Source organism: Rousettus aegyptiacus, unplaced genomic scaffold, assembly GCF_014176215.1.
Source record: "Rousettus aegyptiacus isolate mRouAeg1 unplaced genomic scaffold, mRouAeg1.p scaffold_m13_p_13, whole genome shotgun sequence".
NCBI lineage: Eukaryota > Metazoa > Chordata > Mammalia > Chiroptera > Pteropodidae > Rousettus > Rousettus aegyptiacus.
The window spans coordinates 19,951,428-19,958,765 of record NW_023416288.1 but is presented as its reverse complement, the minus strand read 5'-3'; the positions used below and the strand labels follow the sequence as shown (position 1 = coordinate 19,958,765).

Genomic DNA, 7,338 nt, shown 5'->3' with positions numbered 1-7,338 from the left:
AAAGAGCCATGGACTGGTGCATAGAAGTGATGCTTGGAGATGGGATGTAAACACAGAGACTCCGCCATAAAGGGTTGAGACAAGAAGAGGTCTGGACTCTGCTTAGTCATGTGAAAGCTCATGCAGCTGGGGGAGGCCCAGGTCCAAGGAACACACTGAACAAAGTGTGGGCAGAGGCACAAATGACAGATTGGAGCCTGTCTCATGATGCCACAGCTTAGAGCCTTCAGAGCGTGGCTTCCAGAACCACAACAGACCAACACTTTCCACAGAGATGGGGAGGAAGTTGCTCGAACAAACACTATCCTGAAACTTGCCCCAAATCTGAACCTAATCAAACCCCAATGTTTTCTTGAGGTTAGAAAAGGTCTGGCAAAGCATTTTTAAAACAATATCTATTTGCCTTTTGTCTCCTGTTTGTAGCCAGAAGTGAAAGTTCTAAAAACCCATTAAAAACTGGGTTTTATTTTATATTTATTTCTTTACTATATGCTTTGCCTAGCCAAAACCAGAAAATGCTGGAACGGCACAAGTTCATTCTCCTGAGATATCCAGATCAAAGTCCTTTGGAACTGCCTTGGCTAAACAACTGAATTTTTCCATTCTTATCCAAACCAGTGCTTCAATCCCTTGCAATTTACTCATATGCATCCACCTTCTCAAGTGTTCTGAGGCATTTCTTCCAACACACACGTTGGCCTTCAAAGGGTAACAAGCAATTGTGTGCTGGCAAAAGCTGTATTTTCAAGTTTATACCTCCCCACCATAATCTAACAAAGAGAACAAGAACTTCTGGTGATTTTGTCCACTCTATATATTCCATACAGAGGGAAGATGTAGGAAAGGCAACATCAAAGATCCTCTTGCATGAAGGTTTATTAATTTGCTATGAACTTTGCAGTTTTACACTACTAAATTACCCTCTCTCTTAAGCATAGAAGTTGTTTTGGCCAAGTAAAATTTTAAGGCAGCTTATGTCATCCAAACAGCAAATTTACTGGAAAACTAGTCTCGTTTCTTTCTTAAGGACTTAGAGAGAGAATTCCCTTTCCTTGGTTAAGGGGAAGGTCACCAAATTTGCCCTTTCGGAAAAGTAGCATTTTTATTGGGTCACCTTTATTCTAAATGACTTTGATCCATAGATAACTTACTTTTCAGGAAATTATTAAGCATATTATGTGTTATATGTCACAATCTTAATCTTCATTAAAAAAATTTCATTAAAAAAGATTTTGCCACTGTAATTCTTATGATAATTTTCTTTTTCCCATGGAATACAACAGCAATCTGGGATGTCTTACCAAAAAGTCAACTCTCAGAGAATTTTCCACCTTTTCAATAGGATAAGAAAAAAATATATATATATGATGTTGCCGTACTCAAACTGCTGAGAAAACATCATAGTAATAATGCCCATCCTTGCCTCTGACCAGTTTTAGCTTCGGCTCCCCTTTAGGTACTAGGCTATTTCCAAGGATTTTATACAGCCTTGCCTATGTCAATATGCTGTATATTTGAGGCCATATTCATTAGCCCAATCTTTTTCTAATGTCAAATGAAAAACAGATTTATGATCGCATAGATAAACTTCTAAGGTCAGCATCCCTGTCTCAATTTCTGATGTTTCCAAAATATACAAGTGATTCTTTAGCTTTATAAACCCCCACTTGCTTCTTCCTTTCATGTAATTTGCCTTTGTTCAGTTATTTTACACCACCCCTGGAGTGTTTTCAAATATATTTCAAACCCCCAAGCAACCCCATTTCAGCTGATTGACTTCGGAGAACTCTAATGCCAGCCAGGCATTTTGCTGCAGCCCCATTTAGACTCAGCAGGAAGAGCAGATTTAAAAGGCAGATTACGTTTTTAGCTTTTTTAAAAACTGCTTTATTAGAGAGGCTAAAAGCCACAGTGGTGGTAAGCTGAATTCTTTTGAAATACAAGCAACTTTAAGACATCTAGGGAGCAATTCCTCGCCTGTGGAGTTCCTCCCTTTGGGTTTCCATGATGGCAGAGACCAGCTGGCTCCAGGCATTTTTCTTAAGGGTCCTTGTGACTCCAACAACAGAATCTATAAAAGCACCAAAGAGATTTCGTTTAAGGGTCACAGACCTTTGAAAAGCAGCTCACCAAGGTTCCCACCTCTGAACTTCTGGCAGGCCATTTTGTGTGAAAGGGTTGGTTACATACTGGCCTCCAATAATTGTAGGGGTTGGCCAAGAGACAGTAAGTAGACTACCATGGTGAGGATGTGAAAAGCTGCTTAGAGAAGAAGAGAGAATACCTGCAGTCCTGATTCTTCTGGCAGGCAGCTAGGAGGTAAATGGATAGGTAGGAAGGTAGGGAGGTGGGTGGGTGAATGGATAAATGGATGGATGGATGGATAGATGGATGGATGGATGATAGATAGATAGACAGATGATAGAAGATAGAGATAGGTACATGATACATGGTAGATAGATGATAGATAGATGAAGGATAGATGGATGGATGGATGGATGGATGGATGGATGGATGGATGGATGGATGGATGGATAGATGATAGATAGATAGATGATAGATAGATAGATGATAGATAGATAGATAGATAGATAGATACATAATAGAGATGTATAGATAGATGATAGATGACAGACACCACAGCAGTGGTTCCTGCTTCACATGTCATCTTAAAATATGTGTTACATGTCATCGGTGCCTTCCTTTTAATATATTTGGGGCTCTATTTTAACTATACCAGGAGCTGCTTATAAACTGGTTGAGGATTAATGACAAGAAGGTGGACATAATAAGATTTCTAGAGAGTCAATAAGATTCCATTTGGAGGGTTTCGTTTACAGGTTTTGAGATGAAACGAACATTACTGGGTTTCAAGAATGTTTATAGAGGAAGTATTACTAAGGAACAAGCCGGATCCTATTTAGGGGCAAGATACAGGCTTAAACTAGAGATATGACTAATCAGAGAAAGCAAGTATATGGCATCTGTGCTGCCACCCATTCTCTCTGTGCCCAAAGAGAACATCAGCAACCAATCCTAACTCTCATGCCGAATCCAAACACAGCCTTAGAATCCTCAGCAGGCTGTTACAACCCTGGATCAGACAGAAGACATTCCTAAAGATGAAACGGATCAGTTTAGAACCCAACACTAATTCCCATGGGTGGGTCGACAGGTGACAGAATTGAGTGGAGCTGGCAGGATGCGCACCAGCAGTATGTCAAGTGCATGCTCCATCTGAACGGGGCAGCAGGTACTCAGCTTCAGATGATACCCCACAGGAATCTGGGACCGGTGTCACCAGATTTTTCAAGGGTAAATAGAAATCTAATTATGACTTGGGATCTCTTGTCTTTTAAATGTTGGATCCACAAAGAGGGAGCATTGAATTAAGGCTTTGTGGGCCAAACCAAATACTTACGCAGGAAAAATAAATAAAAATACACCTGTGAGCTAATGTAGTCTCCAGGCTTAGAAGAATTGAAGAAAGATTCCACTTTGGTCTTATCTTGCCTGAATTACCTTGCTACCATCCTCAGCTTAAAAACAAAAGAAAACCACCTCACCAGGCCTTGAAGAGGGCATGTGACAAATTGTAGAAAATTATAGCCAGCATTTTGTGGTTGCTGATCTCCCCTGAGTTACACACTAGCAGAGTCCTGAAAAAAAAAAAAAGAAAAAGAAAAAAGAAAGGGAAACTTCAAAGATCAAAGTTTCTACCACTGCAGAGGGGACCTGTCAACCAGCTTGCTTTTGTCCAGATCCTCCCCACCCCAGCCCCTTTTTGTCAATCACAAAGCAGCTGTCTCAAAGCTCAGATTCTGACACTGTCAGAGGCTAATGACATTGTCAGAAGCCCTTTGCTCAGGGCTTATTTCAGTGTTCCAACCCTCCTGGTCTTGGTCTCCCTTTGGGCTGTTTACATACAATTTCCTACTGGGTGGAACTTTGTTTTTCCTTTCCTTCTTTTGAGGCTGTTGTTTTTTCTTAAAATAGGAGGTCATTTCAGGCAGAAATGTGTTTTCGGCTCCTTGCTTCCTCTATGGCTGGGACTGGGACCCTTTTGGAAAGAAGGAAATTTCCACTTTGTTTACAAGGAGGGATTGGTTTTCTTTGGATGTCCCATTAATTTGCTGGGTAGGGAATTTGGAGTTCCTAGGATTATCTACAGAGATCAAGAACGTTATTTTAAAGGCATTTCTTTGATTTTTAAAAATATTATACACTCTGCTTTTTTTTGTTCTTTTTCTCTAACCAGTTCCCGTTTTTCCAATGAATCTCAGCTGCCCATATGTCTGTCCCTGTATTTCATTCAGCTCTCTACATTGTCTTCCTAAGATCTTTTCAGCTTTCATTGTCAATCTGGATAATTTGACCAACATTCTGGACCAATTCCAGCATGAGTCATAGTTTTATACTTTGGGTTGGAAAAGTAATTTTCCCCTTTTATTTAAAATGCAGCCATGACCCATTACTGTTACTGGAAAAGACAGACTTGATCATGCATACCTTTCTCCACCCCATCTTCCCATCTTCACAGGCTACATCTGTCAAGCCATCCATCACCCACATCAGACCATGTGGACTATTCTAGACACCGCTGAAAGTTTACCCTAGCCTCAGGAAGAATAGATTCTGAGATAGAACATTAACTGGACATGTTTCCTATCCTCCCAAAGTTAAACAAAATCAAATCCCTCCAGGTAAATCTTGTGATGACTTTGGTAGGTTTGATGCAAAAGAATTATTAGTTTTAAAATAATTTATTCAAAGCCACTTGCAGTATGTGCTTTACTTAAAGGACCATATGTTCATTAACAAATGATACTCAAAACCTCAATTAAATGGATTCAAGCAATCAGATCTCAATTTTGATAGTTCAGTACCATTCCATTCCATAATTGCTTATTGTTTAATCTAACTCTGGGAACAAAGGTAAATAATGAAAGGCAAAGTAGGCAATAAGAAAGACTGAGATCAGAAAATATGTGACCAATGCAGGTTAGGATGATGGTTAGATCCATGGACTTGGATCCAGGCAGATGCGGGATGCGTTTTCAGACACACTCGTACTAGCTGAGTGGCCTGAGGCAAGTTACTATGTCTATTCTTCATTTTTCTCATCTGTAAAATAAGGATAATAATAGTACCTGCTTCCTAGAGATTTTTTGCATTAATATATTAAAAATATAGTAAGTGCTCATTACCATCAACATAGCAATGATTCTAACCCTTATAGGATACTTATTCTGCATCAGGTACTACCTTTACTTGAATAATTTGAAGAAGTAGGTATTAATAGTAATATCCTCATTAAACAGATGAGGAAATTAGGGATTCAGAGAAGTTAACTAACTTACTCAGGGTCGCAGAGCTATTAAGTAATCAAGCCAGGATTCCAAACCAAGTAAACTGGCATTGAGCCTGAGCCCTTAACTACTATGTAGCTTTTATTATTAACATCTTTTCAGTGTGTAATGAGTCTTCATTATGCCAGGACCCCTCTGCTCAAAATCGCAATTCTGTTCTCCATAAAGTAATTCTTTCTCTCTCCATTCTTCTCCCCCACACATCCACACACCAATTTTGTTACCATCCCTGGGTTCTACTGCCTCAATCGGAAGAGTAACTGATGTATTTCAAAAATATTTTCTACGGTAGAAAAATAGAAAGGGGTTTCTAATGCATTTTTGCTCTTTAGTTAACCAAAAATCGATTATCTAAAACCTCTTGTTCCTCTTAGCATTCTGGTTAACTGAGATTTTCTGTATAATAAAATAAATACACGTGGTTGAAATTACAGTCAAATAGCTTTCATTCTAAAAGATACAAATGCTCTAATTTATCTAGTTTTTAAAGAACCAAACGTTTTAAGCTACAAAACTGGAGAAAGTCCAAGTAACGTTTTCATTGTTCTGAGAAATGAACTTTGAAAAATTAGGAATGGGTGAGTATGACAACCAGAAACAGAAATATAAATATAAATATACTAATGTAATCTAATAATCAAGAAATTAAACATCATAGGGTAAGTTTACATATTTATAACAACATGCTGCCCTTGAATATAGCTCACTTTTATTATATATTTTGCTTCACTCTGTGTGACCTCATTTGATTTTCATGGGAGAAATATACTTACTATTAGGTGAGGCAGGCAGTTGAAATAGTATCAATGCATTTGATGCAGGAGGAAATCAAGGCTCAGAGAGCCAATGGCTTGACATCGGCGACGTAGCTGCTTACTTGCAGAGCCAGGACTCATCACTTCCTACTATTTCTACTAAATCACAGTTGCCTCTGTCACTTTTGCTGAGCTTAATTCGATAGTTTACTTAGACCAAAATGACTGTTCTCCAAGTGCTGGGAATCAGGAATGATTTCTGTGGGGGAAAGTCCAGAAAAAGAGGTGGTAATGCACATGGGTACACTTTCCCAAACCACCTCAGAAGGCCCGAGGTGGTGTTGGAAGAAAAGAGGTCATTGGCAGGAGAAAGAGCAGTTACAAAGGGCAAATTTCCCAATTTTCCCACATCTGGCTATGCTCGTCCCACGTTTTATTTTGTGTTAAAAGCTACTGGCTCTCCAGTCAAACTCTACGGGTTTAATACTCACTCCAACATTCACTAACGTCTTTTGCTTCATCACCTTGTTGGTAGAATGAAATTCATAACGGTACTGATTTTGCAGGGCTGGTGTGAGGATTCATCGAGATAGCCCATGTAAAACGTTTAACATTGTAACTGACTTGTGGTAAGTACTTAATAAACACCGACTATTATCGTCGTGATTATTTCATGCAGAGATATAAGTGGCAGAGCCAGGATTTGAACCTAGCCGACAAAACTTCAGAGACCAATTTCTTAACCTCAATCCCATGCTGTCTTTGTACTTGTTCCGTCTGTCCGTCTGAAAAACATTTTCTCTAGATACCCACTGGCATGGCTACCTTCCTCTCTCCATTCAGGCACCTGCTCGAATGTCACTACCTCTGAATACCCTTTCCTGGCTGTCTGATTTAAAACAGTGTTCCTTGTAACTCTCTATGTCTTTAATCTAATTTTTTTTCCCATAGCACTCATAGCAACCTGGTACAATATTGAATATCTATTTGATTACTCATGGATTGCTCTCTTCATCATTAGAAAACAAGCTCCATGAAAGTAAGAGCTTGGTTGGGCTCATATTCATAGCCTTATTGCCTAGAATGTGTTCAATTGTTTCCATAAACGTCTAAATTAATGAGAAAAACACTTACTAGCAGCAACTAACTACTGAACCACTATGAACAGAGGAGCCAAATATGATGAGATCTAGCTCCTACTGTTAAGGGACTTG

The 7,338-nt window shown here is 39.1% G+C and overlaps 1 long non-coding RNA gene across 1 annotated transcript; it reads right to left on the bottom strand.

The window, feature by feature from the left end:
• Positions 1-1,874: 1,874 nt before the first annotated feature.
• On the bottom strand, positions 1,875-6,455 carry LOC118610656. The gene is made up of 4 exons (XR_004953872.1): positions 6,143-6,455; positions 3,928-4,060; positions 3,567-3,659; positions 1,875-2,071 (listed from the first exon to the last, which is right to left on the bottom strand). It is a non-coding gene; the product is annotated as an uncharacterized LOC118610656 (long non-coding RNA).
• Between the last annotated feature and the right edge of the window lie 883 nt (positions 6,456-7,338).